Source organism: Eptatretus burgeri, chromosome 5 (assembly GCF_056783735.1).
Source record: "Eptatretus burgeri isolate ZD-2024b chromosome 5, Ebu_testis_v1, whole genome shotgun sequence".
Classification (NCBI taxonomy): domain Eukaryota; kingdom Metazoa; phylum Chordata; class Myxini; order Myxiniformes; family Myxinidae; genus Eptatretus; species Eptatretus burgeri.
In genome coordinates, this window is record NC_140965.1 from 107,667,477 (window position 1) to 107,677,476 (window position 10,000).

At 43.4% G+C, this 10,000-nt stretch overlaps 1 protein-coding gene across 6 annotated transcripts in view; it reads left to right on the top strand.

Annotated features, from left to right (window-relative positions):
• The window catches only part of LOC147027121 (tenascin-R-like), a 140,212-nt gene that overhangs the window by 58,838 nt on the left and 71,374 nt on the right, over window positions 1-10,000 (top strand). The window lies entirely within an intron of this gene.

Genomic DNA, 10,000 nt, shown 5'->3' on the forward strand with positions numbered 1-10,000 from the left:
TGTGAGTGGAGGGGGCTGATAAGCATTAGGCAAAATAACTCCAACTGCAATACGTGTCTACTAGGTGAAAAGCGAATGACATAATCATGGCAAAAGTTGGTGTTATCAACCAGGTCACTTTGTTCCATAGCAAGACATTCCTTTTATCACCATTTAGGTCAAAAGACTCTTGGGTAAAAGGAAGCATAACTGACAGCCAATTCGACTTATAGCATAAAAATTAAATTTATAAAGCACCAGCAACCATTTCAGACAGAGAGTACATTAATATAATTATTTTCTTCCACAGTGGGATGACCAAGATGGGATGACTAACAGCTTGGTAAGGCTTTTTTGGTTTTTGATGATGAGCACCTGTTAATTATTTTCAAAAGGGTTGTTTAAATTAACCCAAATACCCAGTTTTCATTCATGCAGTCCTTTGGAGTTCCCTTGGTATGCATGCAAAGTTTTGGGCTGCTAAATTTTATGGTTTTCGAGTTATGGAGAAGACACACACACACTTCTTTTTATTTTTTTTTTATATATGAAGATTCAGTTTGGAAATATTGAGAAAAGAGGGTAAAAAAAATGTAGACCATGAAGTACAGCCAACAGGAAACTCAAGTCAGATGAGATCACTGTGGAGTGGAAAATGAAAGCTTTTGTTTGTTTGTTTTGATTTTTTGAAGTGTGGAGTGGAAATAGGATAATGTTGAGGAGGTAGAAATAATATATTTGGGAAGAAAGAAGCAAAATGAGGAACATGGAGACAAATAATTTTTACACTTTCAATCCGAGGAGTTGCTGAGTTCGGCCTTGAACAATACAAAACAAATTCAAACACAGCACAAACAACATACAATCTCGCATGAAAAATTGGACGAGATATAACAAGACTATCTGGACGAAGATATAACAGGAATGTCTGGACGAAGATATAACATAAAATCACGATGAATCCGGTTCAGAAAACTTAGTTTTAATGAGGTGGAAATGGCAGCTACAGAATATATCAGTGTGTGCAAAAATCCCCAAACTGGAAGTAAATTGAAGGACATCTTTCTTTTCAACAGTGCATAAAGTATCGCTTATATAAATGCCAAACGTCTGATATGTTGAAGCGTTCAAGATGAGATTGCTACAGAATAAAGACCATATTCGATCAATAAGGACTGCGGCACTGCTGTCATTGATGGAGTTAATAACTAATACACTCATTTCAACCTGAACTGTCCATGGGAAACAAATCAAAATGTTTGTTGGTCATGTTTTCTATTTTAAGGTTTCTAATTTTTCTTTAATAAGCAAACAGTATTTTTTGCAAAAGCGATTAGATTAAAAAATATTTTCCTCCAGAATGGCTGGACAGATCGAGGGGAAACTTCACGCATATGTTCCCCAAGCCTTGGGGATGCCAGGGTGTTCATGAATAAATCATAGATCACATGGTCTGAAAGTCTGAAATCCAGGAAAAAAATTTTTTGAAGAATAAATCTTGAAGCTGTGGACAGTGGAAAGTGTCATGCAGTTGAGTTGAGATTCATACTTTTTTGAAAATAGAACGTACAATGTTTGGCAACGTTTTGAGAGAGTCTGAGGCTCGTGGAGGAGCTGCAACAAAAAAATCACACACACCGACACACATGCAGACAAAAGCAGTACATGAGAAGCAGACAAATACACGAGACACCACCAGACTTGACGCTAAGCAAACATCGCCACTGAGCTTGACGGAAGAGACTTGGAGGAAGTCTTTGGTATTGACTCGGTGAGGGACGAAATCAAACTGATGACTGATTCACAGTGGATGCTCTCACAATTTTCCACTGAGTCTGCCACTGATTTTGACTTATCCACATTGTATGCGTTTGGGAATCGATTCATGGTCCGAATAATATTTCCGTACTTTGTAGCATGGTTTAGAACACTCCAATTATTCACTGACCAGTGCACGGCCATCATGGTAAAGAAGTTGATAAAATTGTGATGCTTCAAAGATGACGACAGATTTTTTCAAAGTACTTTCAATCTTTTATCACCTTGTACTCCACCACAATTGGGTAGTACTTTTACTTCTTTCTCAAAAGCGATAATAGTGTTGCGGTTCTCGGAAACACATGCATACAACAGATAGGTGTCCCAAGACAGTTATTCCATTATTATACGTGTAGATAGCCCCCCTTCCTTTTGTTTAGCAGTACAATAAGGGAGTGCGTTGTGATGATCTAACAGCGAGAGTTGCTTAAATCATTTTCTCCTTCATTTCATCTGTACTCTTCTTCTTTTCTGATTATTCCTGAAGTAAATCAGCCGCGTGCACCTTCGCTTTAAGGCGGGGCCTCATGGAGGCCAGCGCTTGCGGTGCCACGGTGGGGAAACTGCAGCGCCGAGTCATGTGGTGTGCTTGTTGATGTGGCATTATCGACTCGAGCTTCCGATGATCTGGGGAAGATTGCCAGTTGCATTAAAAAGGGATGCGAATAAATACCTCTTAAGAGGCTGCATGAATGGTGTTTTTTACGGCACGGGAAACACAGCCAGCACGATGCCCACGCTGCACGAAAGGCGTACGGAGGCCGATAAAGCCGACTCCATGCCATGTTGGGCAGGATACGAGTGTGCGGGTAGATGCGGCTTGTTTCTTTTCAACCTCAATATCCGACACATATTGGTGTTCGCCCGCGCACACGCAAGTGGAGTCGTGTGAACACGAGTGCTGGCCACATGCGTAATGGCGGAACCACGCGCACTGTATGGAATGTGCTCGAAAGCAGACACGTACGCCGCTCGTGAGATGTGCACTGATTTATCCATGATGTGCCTTTAGTCCTCGCTGGCAGCAGTGGATTCTCCACGGATGGTCAACGTCTTCTCGTCTCTACGGCCAGAGAAGCTGCGATCGAGCCAGGGAATGTACAGTGCAGGCCACATTGGCACGCGCGGAACGAGCGCGTTGATCAACGCTGGTCGAACGCCCAAGTGGGCATGCGGGTCCCTCTACCGGTCGCCCAGGCATGGCCCGGGGTTTTTTGCAGGACGACTCCCGTGCCAATTTCGGTGTGGGCAATTCGTTTTATGTCGTGGGGTCGGAGTGAGGTGTGTTCGCTATCTGGGATGGCTTTGCCGGAAACGAAGTGAGGCGGTTTCCGGCCCAAGCTGGTAGGCCACGTGAGGGGTCGGGGTCAATCGGAGCGCCCGATTCATGTGATGACGTTACAATTTGGGGTGCCCCCCCCGAGCTGCAAATCCTATAAAGATCGGAGAAGTTCCTCCATCTCTCTCTTGCCTCTTGCTTTTTGGGTTTCTCCACCTCTCTCGCCTCGCCTCGTCGACACCGGCATGAACCGCCTCCTGCTCCTTGTCTCCACCTCCTCGTCTCCGCCCACACGATGTCGACCCCACCCACCTACCTGGTCCCGCCTACTACTCCATCCTCTCACTCTGGACTACGCCCCTTCTCGACTCAACCTCCTCCTTTATGGTGCCCAATTCCTGGTTCTAAACTCCCTCTTCATCGGTGTGTGTGTGTGTGTGTGTGTGTGTGTGTGTGTGTGTGTGTGTGTGTGTGTGTGTGTGTGTCAGCATCTGTCTGCTTCAGTAAGACTGCGGACGATCGTTATTATTATTGTTATTATTTTCACGTTAAGTCTGCTCTGTGTCCCCTTTTGTAAGTTGATTGTAAATAAATCATTATTCGGAATGTTCCCTGCTCGTTTTTGTCTTTTCTTCCATTGATCCAGCATGGTCCGAATCCTAGCTTAGCCGGGACTTTATTCCCAACAATCTGTTCCTTTTAGCCGGTATGCCCTTGGCAGTGTCGCTCGGCTGCATCCGATCCAGAAAAGTGATCCGAAATGGTAGAGTGATCCGGTTCGGACAGGGCGTACCGAGGGCGTGTTCCTCGGTAATTAAATCACATGATTAATTACCGAGGGTGTGTTCCTCAGTAATTAAATCACGTGATTAATTACCGAGGGCGTGTTCCTCGGTAATTAAATCACGTGATTAATTACCGAGGGCATGTTCCACGGTAATTAAATCACGTGGTTAATTAGGTAACCCGATTAACCCATAGACGGGAGGACCCTAGGTCACGCTGTTGAGTTATTGGCGTCCACGGTCGGTTAAGCGACCCACCGCGTCATGGAATTACCCGTGTGCGACGGCCTACAATTCCGAGGAGTCTGGTGGGAATCGACATAGACGGCCCCCACCTCGTGGTCTTCTCACCCGACCCCCGGCCCGCAACAGTATCTTCAATCGTATTGCTCACATCACTCGTTTATTTGCAGAGCATGACACAATTTTAACACATTCTGTGATCAACACAACAGGAAGAGCACAATTCATGTTTGATCTGTGAGGTTGGTTGAATCGTAATGTAAGGGCATCTACATCTTGCTGTTAACTTTGCAAGGTGTCAATATATAGGCCGTGGAATAACAAAATCAAACAAACAAACAAATTCCAGAACATTACTCCCTGAAACATGAATTCCCCAACAGAATATGTGTTGGCTCTTATAACAAACACATATGAGTTATTATATGGCATTAGCCAAGGTTTTCTAATATTATTTCACTGGGTAAAGTACTAAGGTGACATTGTATAAACCGGATAAGAACATTACTGTAACGGCACTAAACACAATTGAATTATTGATGAGAAGGTTTGCTCTGTTATTCACTGCCTTCTTTATTTATTTTATAATGACATCATTGTTGATAAAAGTGCAACTTATGGAATGATATACGCACCTTTAAAAGATAGAAGTAGCACATTTGGCAGCTATTTTGTAAATGACATTTTTGATTTTGGATTTGCACTCGCATGGATTTAGATTGAGATTGAATAAATTCCCTTCCATCTCTCAAAGCAGCATATGTTGGCAATATGTCGTGTCATTTGATGAGTTTCTACAAGAAACCAAGATCCAAACCACAATTCTACTATGTTCAATCAACCTCCATTGTAGTTCCAAATAAAATTATGGGATCAAGATTTTATTTCAATATTTTTTTCTGAAGGTACTTTATGAAAATACGAGCAGTCAACCCATCACTTTGCTGATGGACCAATTAGTCATCGTATTTTCTAAAATATTTCAGTGAGAAGGAGAAGGAAAGGAGACAATGTGGGAGTTAGATTCTAGGGTCTCATGGGGACAAGGTTCTGCAGCACAAATCCACAGTTTAAAGCCATATTCCATGATGATCTGTATATAGGCTTTGCACATCATTGTAAGCTAAGGATGGAAGCCTTTGAGCCCAACAGAGGAAGCCTTTGAGCGCCATGGAGGAAGTCTTCGTGTCCCGTGCAGAAGTCTTCGTGCTCCGTGGCGGAAGTCTTCGTGCCCTGCAGAGGAAGTCTTTGTGCCCTGCGGAGGAAGTCTTTGTGCCCTGCGGAGGAAGTCTTTGTGCCCTGCGGAGGAAGTCTTTGTGCCCTGCGGAGGAAGTCTTTATGCCCTGCGGAGGAAGTCTTTATGCCCTGCGGAGGAAGTCTTTGTGCTCTGCGGAGAAAGTCTTTGTGCCCTGCGGAGGAAGTCTTTGTGCCCTGTGGAGGAAGTCTTTGTGCCCTGCGGAGGAAGTCTTTGTGCCCTGTGGAGGAAGTCTTTATGCCCTGCGGAGGAAATCTTTATGCCCTGCGGAGGAAGTCTTTGTGCCCTGCGGAGGAAGTCTTTGTGCCCTGCGGAGGAAGTCTTTGTGCCCTGTGGAGGAAGTCTTTGTGCCCTGTGGAGGAAGTCTTTGTGCCCTGCGGAGGAAGTCTTTGTGCCCTGTGGAGGAAGTCTTTGTGCCCTGCGGAGGAAGTCTTTGTGCCCTGTGGAGGAAGTCTTTGTGCCCTGTGGAGGAAGTCTTTATGCCCTGTGGAGGAAGTCTTTGTGCCCTGTGGAGGAAGTCTTTGTGCCCTGTGGAGGAAGTATTTGTGCCCTGCGGAGGAAATCTTTGTGCCCTGCGGAGGAAGTCTTTGTGCCCTGCGGAGGAAGTCTTTGTGCCCTGTGGAGGAAGTCTTTGTGCCCTGTGGAGGAAGTCTTTGTGCCCTGTGGAGGAAGTCTTTGTGCCCTGCGGAGGAAGTCTTTGTGCCCTGCGGAGGAAGTCTTTGTGCCCTGCGGAGGAAGTCTTTGTGCCCTGCGGAGGAAATCTTTGTGCCCTGCGGAGGAAATCTTTGTGCCCTGTGGAGGAAATCTTTATGCCCTGCAGATAATTCTTAGGCAACAATCAGCTTGGAGATCTCTGTCTTACAGCAAGTATAATTGACAGTGAAGCCCATGAGCTGCAGACATGGAGCACATAAATAAATTGGTGAATTTGCTTTCCAGTCCTTTTCTCGACGCAAGGCGAGAACACAGGTTTTTCTTGCACTAAAAAAACCTGTTTTTTGGTAGATGGCCATTTATATTGATTACACTGAACAACAAAATTTTTTTACTGGAGATGTGTAAAGTGATTTAGACTAATTTTGGTACGCTGATTTCAAAAATCATAACCGTTTTGCTGTATCACGTCAGGATTTTCAGTAACAGACATATTCCCATTGCCTAGAAGTCAGGATTTCAATGAAATTTACAAAAATTCATTTATTCATTTATTTCATCATGAATGCTTCAAAATTATAGAAATTACAGAAAAACTCCACTAGAATGTAATTAAAAATGCTTTAGGCATTTGGCTTTGCGTTTGTGCTGCTCTGTGTCAGTTTCACGATGCAGGAACCAGCAGAAATCGCCCATCATGTTCGGGTTGTGCCGCCCTTGGTAACGCGTCTCCATGAGTGAAATCTCTTGGTGGAATCGCTCGCCGTGCTCGTCCGAGACTGCTCCCAAGTTGTCAGGGAAGAAGTTCAGGTGCTGGTGTAGGAAATGGATTTTCAGGGACATCCTGGAGCCAAGTTTCCTGAAGGACTCCAGCAGCTGCTGCACTATTTCTTCATAGTTGTCCGCGCGCTCGTTCCCCAAGAAGTTGTCCGTCACAGCTTTGAAGCTCCTCCACGCTGCCAGCTCTTTGGGGTTTAGAGTTGTCGGAAAAGTTTCGTCCTTCATAATCTGTCGGATTTGCGGTCCAACAAAGACACCAGCCTTGATCTTGACCTCCGACAAGGTGTTGCCAAACTTTTCCTTGAGAAAAACCCACGCCCATTCAGATCCATTGCCCGTACAAAACTTTTCATCAAGCCGAGCTTTATGTGGAGTGGTGGAAGGAAAACCTTGGCTGGGTCGACAAGGGCAACATGCTTCACGTTGTGTCGACCAGGTACATGCTCTTTTCGCTCTTCCCAATCTTTCTTCGTCCAGTGATTCTTGTCGTCTCTGCTATCCCAGAGACAAAGGAAGCACATGTATTTCGTGTAGCCTGACTGCAGCCCTAACAACAGTGCCACCACTTTCAAGTCTCCGCAGATGTGCCAGTTGAAGTCATTGTACTTGATGGAATCAAGCAGCTGCCGCATAGTCTCATAGGTCTCTGTCATGCCGAATGCGTGAGCCAGTGGGACTGATGGTTTCTCGTTGCCATTGTGGAGCAAAACAGCCTTCAAGCTGTTCTTCCCCAAGTCGATGAAGAGGCGCCAGTCTGCAGGATCGTGATCACACCCAAGTTCTTTCAACAGACCGTTGATGTCACTGCAGAATGTCATCGTGTCTTCCATCTCAAAGAACTCAGCCATGTCTCTGTGACGTGCTCTGAACAAGGATATCTTGGTGTTAGGTTCAAGTAGATTCCACTGCTGCAGCCTTGATCCAAGCAGCTCTGCCTTCGCCTTTGACAGCGAGAGATCTCTTACAAGATCATTTAAGTCTCCCTGGTTCAGAAGGTGTGATTCTTGAGTGTCAGGTTCAAAAGGTTCATCATCACCATCCTCTTCACCACTGCTTACAGCTATGTTCTGATCAGCTGGAGGTGTTGGAACGGGGTTCTCGTCATCATGAGGCACAGGTTTACGAGCAGAGACGCAGTCAGCGTACTTGATGTGACCTTTATTCTTCTTGTTGAAGCCGGCGATGCTTGTGCAGCAGAAATAACAATCATCATGATGATTCTGCGGCTCACGCCATATCATGGGCACCGCAAATGGCATGCTCGCGCGCTTGCCCACCAACCACTGAGTCAAGGTTGTGTGACAGCTTGTGCAGCAGATGTGTGGTGCCCAGCTCTGTTCTTGGTCCCCCACCTTACACCCGAAGTAGTGAAAGTAGGCGGCCTTCATTTTCACTGCTGTAGATATACTTCGCTGTTGATCTTTTTTGGTATACCGACCACAGACATAACAGAAGTTGTCAGGATGATTGGTACAGGAACGCCTACTCATCTTTATCTGAAAGAAAGAAAAATATAACACAAGTTAACAACAATTGTACGAAATAGACAGGTTAAAGACATATGTAAATTTCATTGAAATCCTGACTTCTAGGCAATGGGAATATTTCTGTTCCTGAAAATCCTGACGTGATACAGCAAAACGGTTATGATTTTTGAAATCGGCGTACCCAAATTAGTCTTAATCACTTTACACATCTCCAGTAAAAAAAAAATTTTGAAATTTGTTGTTCAGTGTTATTGAACAAACACACTGATTGCTGAATTAAATTTGAATTGATCTATATGAAATTAATACTTTTAGCTTTGTGCCAAATCGTATCAAGTGAATACATAGAATCCAATCCTTAACCTTGTGTTGGTGAATTTGCTGCTTGTATCCAATCCTTCTTAGATTCCTCCAAAACTAATTTGAATTAACCAGTTTCCTTTGATCTCTCTTTCAACTATTAATTATGATTATTGTTTGCAGCAGATTATCCATGCAGATTTTTCATTGAGCTGTCAAATGCAAATAAAATCACTGTCACTTCGGGAATATTCAAAACTAGCCAAAGAAAATGTAATCCAATGGTGTAAATTAATTCTTAACAGACTTGTCAGCTCCGAAATTGGATGGATAATTGGTGTCTGTAAAATGTTGCTGCAAGTTTTTTTTGGTCGACACAATCTAGGATCATGAAGGAGCGAAATGACAGAGGAAAGTATGTTCACAGACTGGCAGAGGATCAATGAGGAGCAGGAAGACAGACATCAAATGAGAGGATGAGTGCCAGAATAGGAAGAGTGGGGGTATGGGAGGGGTGCAGATTCCTGTGTGTGACAGTATAAGAAAGCAGGAATAGATCTGTTGATGCAGACATGCATTATTTCATTGAAAGGATTTTTAGCAAATACATTCAGTTTTATTTGATATAAAAATATGTTTTTTTTGTTTTTTTTTACCCTCCCATGTTTAAATCATGCATAATTTTTAAAATCATTCCAACTTCCATCCCATCAAATTTGTAATTCTTCCTTCGTCTACTGTGATCCAGTTTATGATTTTGTATTCTTTGCTGATTTATCTATCATCATGCAATGTCATTCTTAGAAATGTAAAACTATGTTGATGTCTCCTATCCTTTTCCGTGTATGTAATCCATCATAAACATTGCACATTGCAGAAGAATAAAGATGGAATAATAAGTGAGAGACATAAATGTAAATTAATAAGTAAAAAATGTCTCGGTGTCTTTTATTTAGATCTGATGAAGATTAATGGGGAATGCTAGTTGAGATGTTTGCATCATCCATATGACTAGAGAGGAATATGTGAAATAGCAAGATATATACAGGGTGTCCCTAAAAAAATGACATCATTTCGTAGTCTAAGAACATAGCTAATTCTCGCTGAATGATCTCTAATTTTAACAAAATGTGTAAAAACAAACGAAGTTGAATGTTTAATTCTTATCTTAATGAGAATCTACCAGGAAGATGGATTGGGCGTGCCAATGATAATGACAATGTGCTGTTGAAATGGCCACCACATTCACCTGACTTGACACCTTGTGATTTTTTTTCTATTGGGCTATGTGAAAGGACTGGTCTATATCTTCCCTCTTCCTACAAATCTAGAGGAACTTAAGCAGAGAATCACTGAGGCGCTGGAGAATGTTACGCAAGACATGCTACAGCATGTTTGGCAGGAGCTGGACCACCGACTT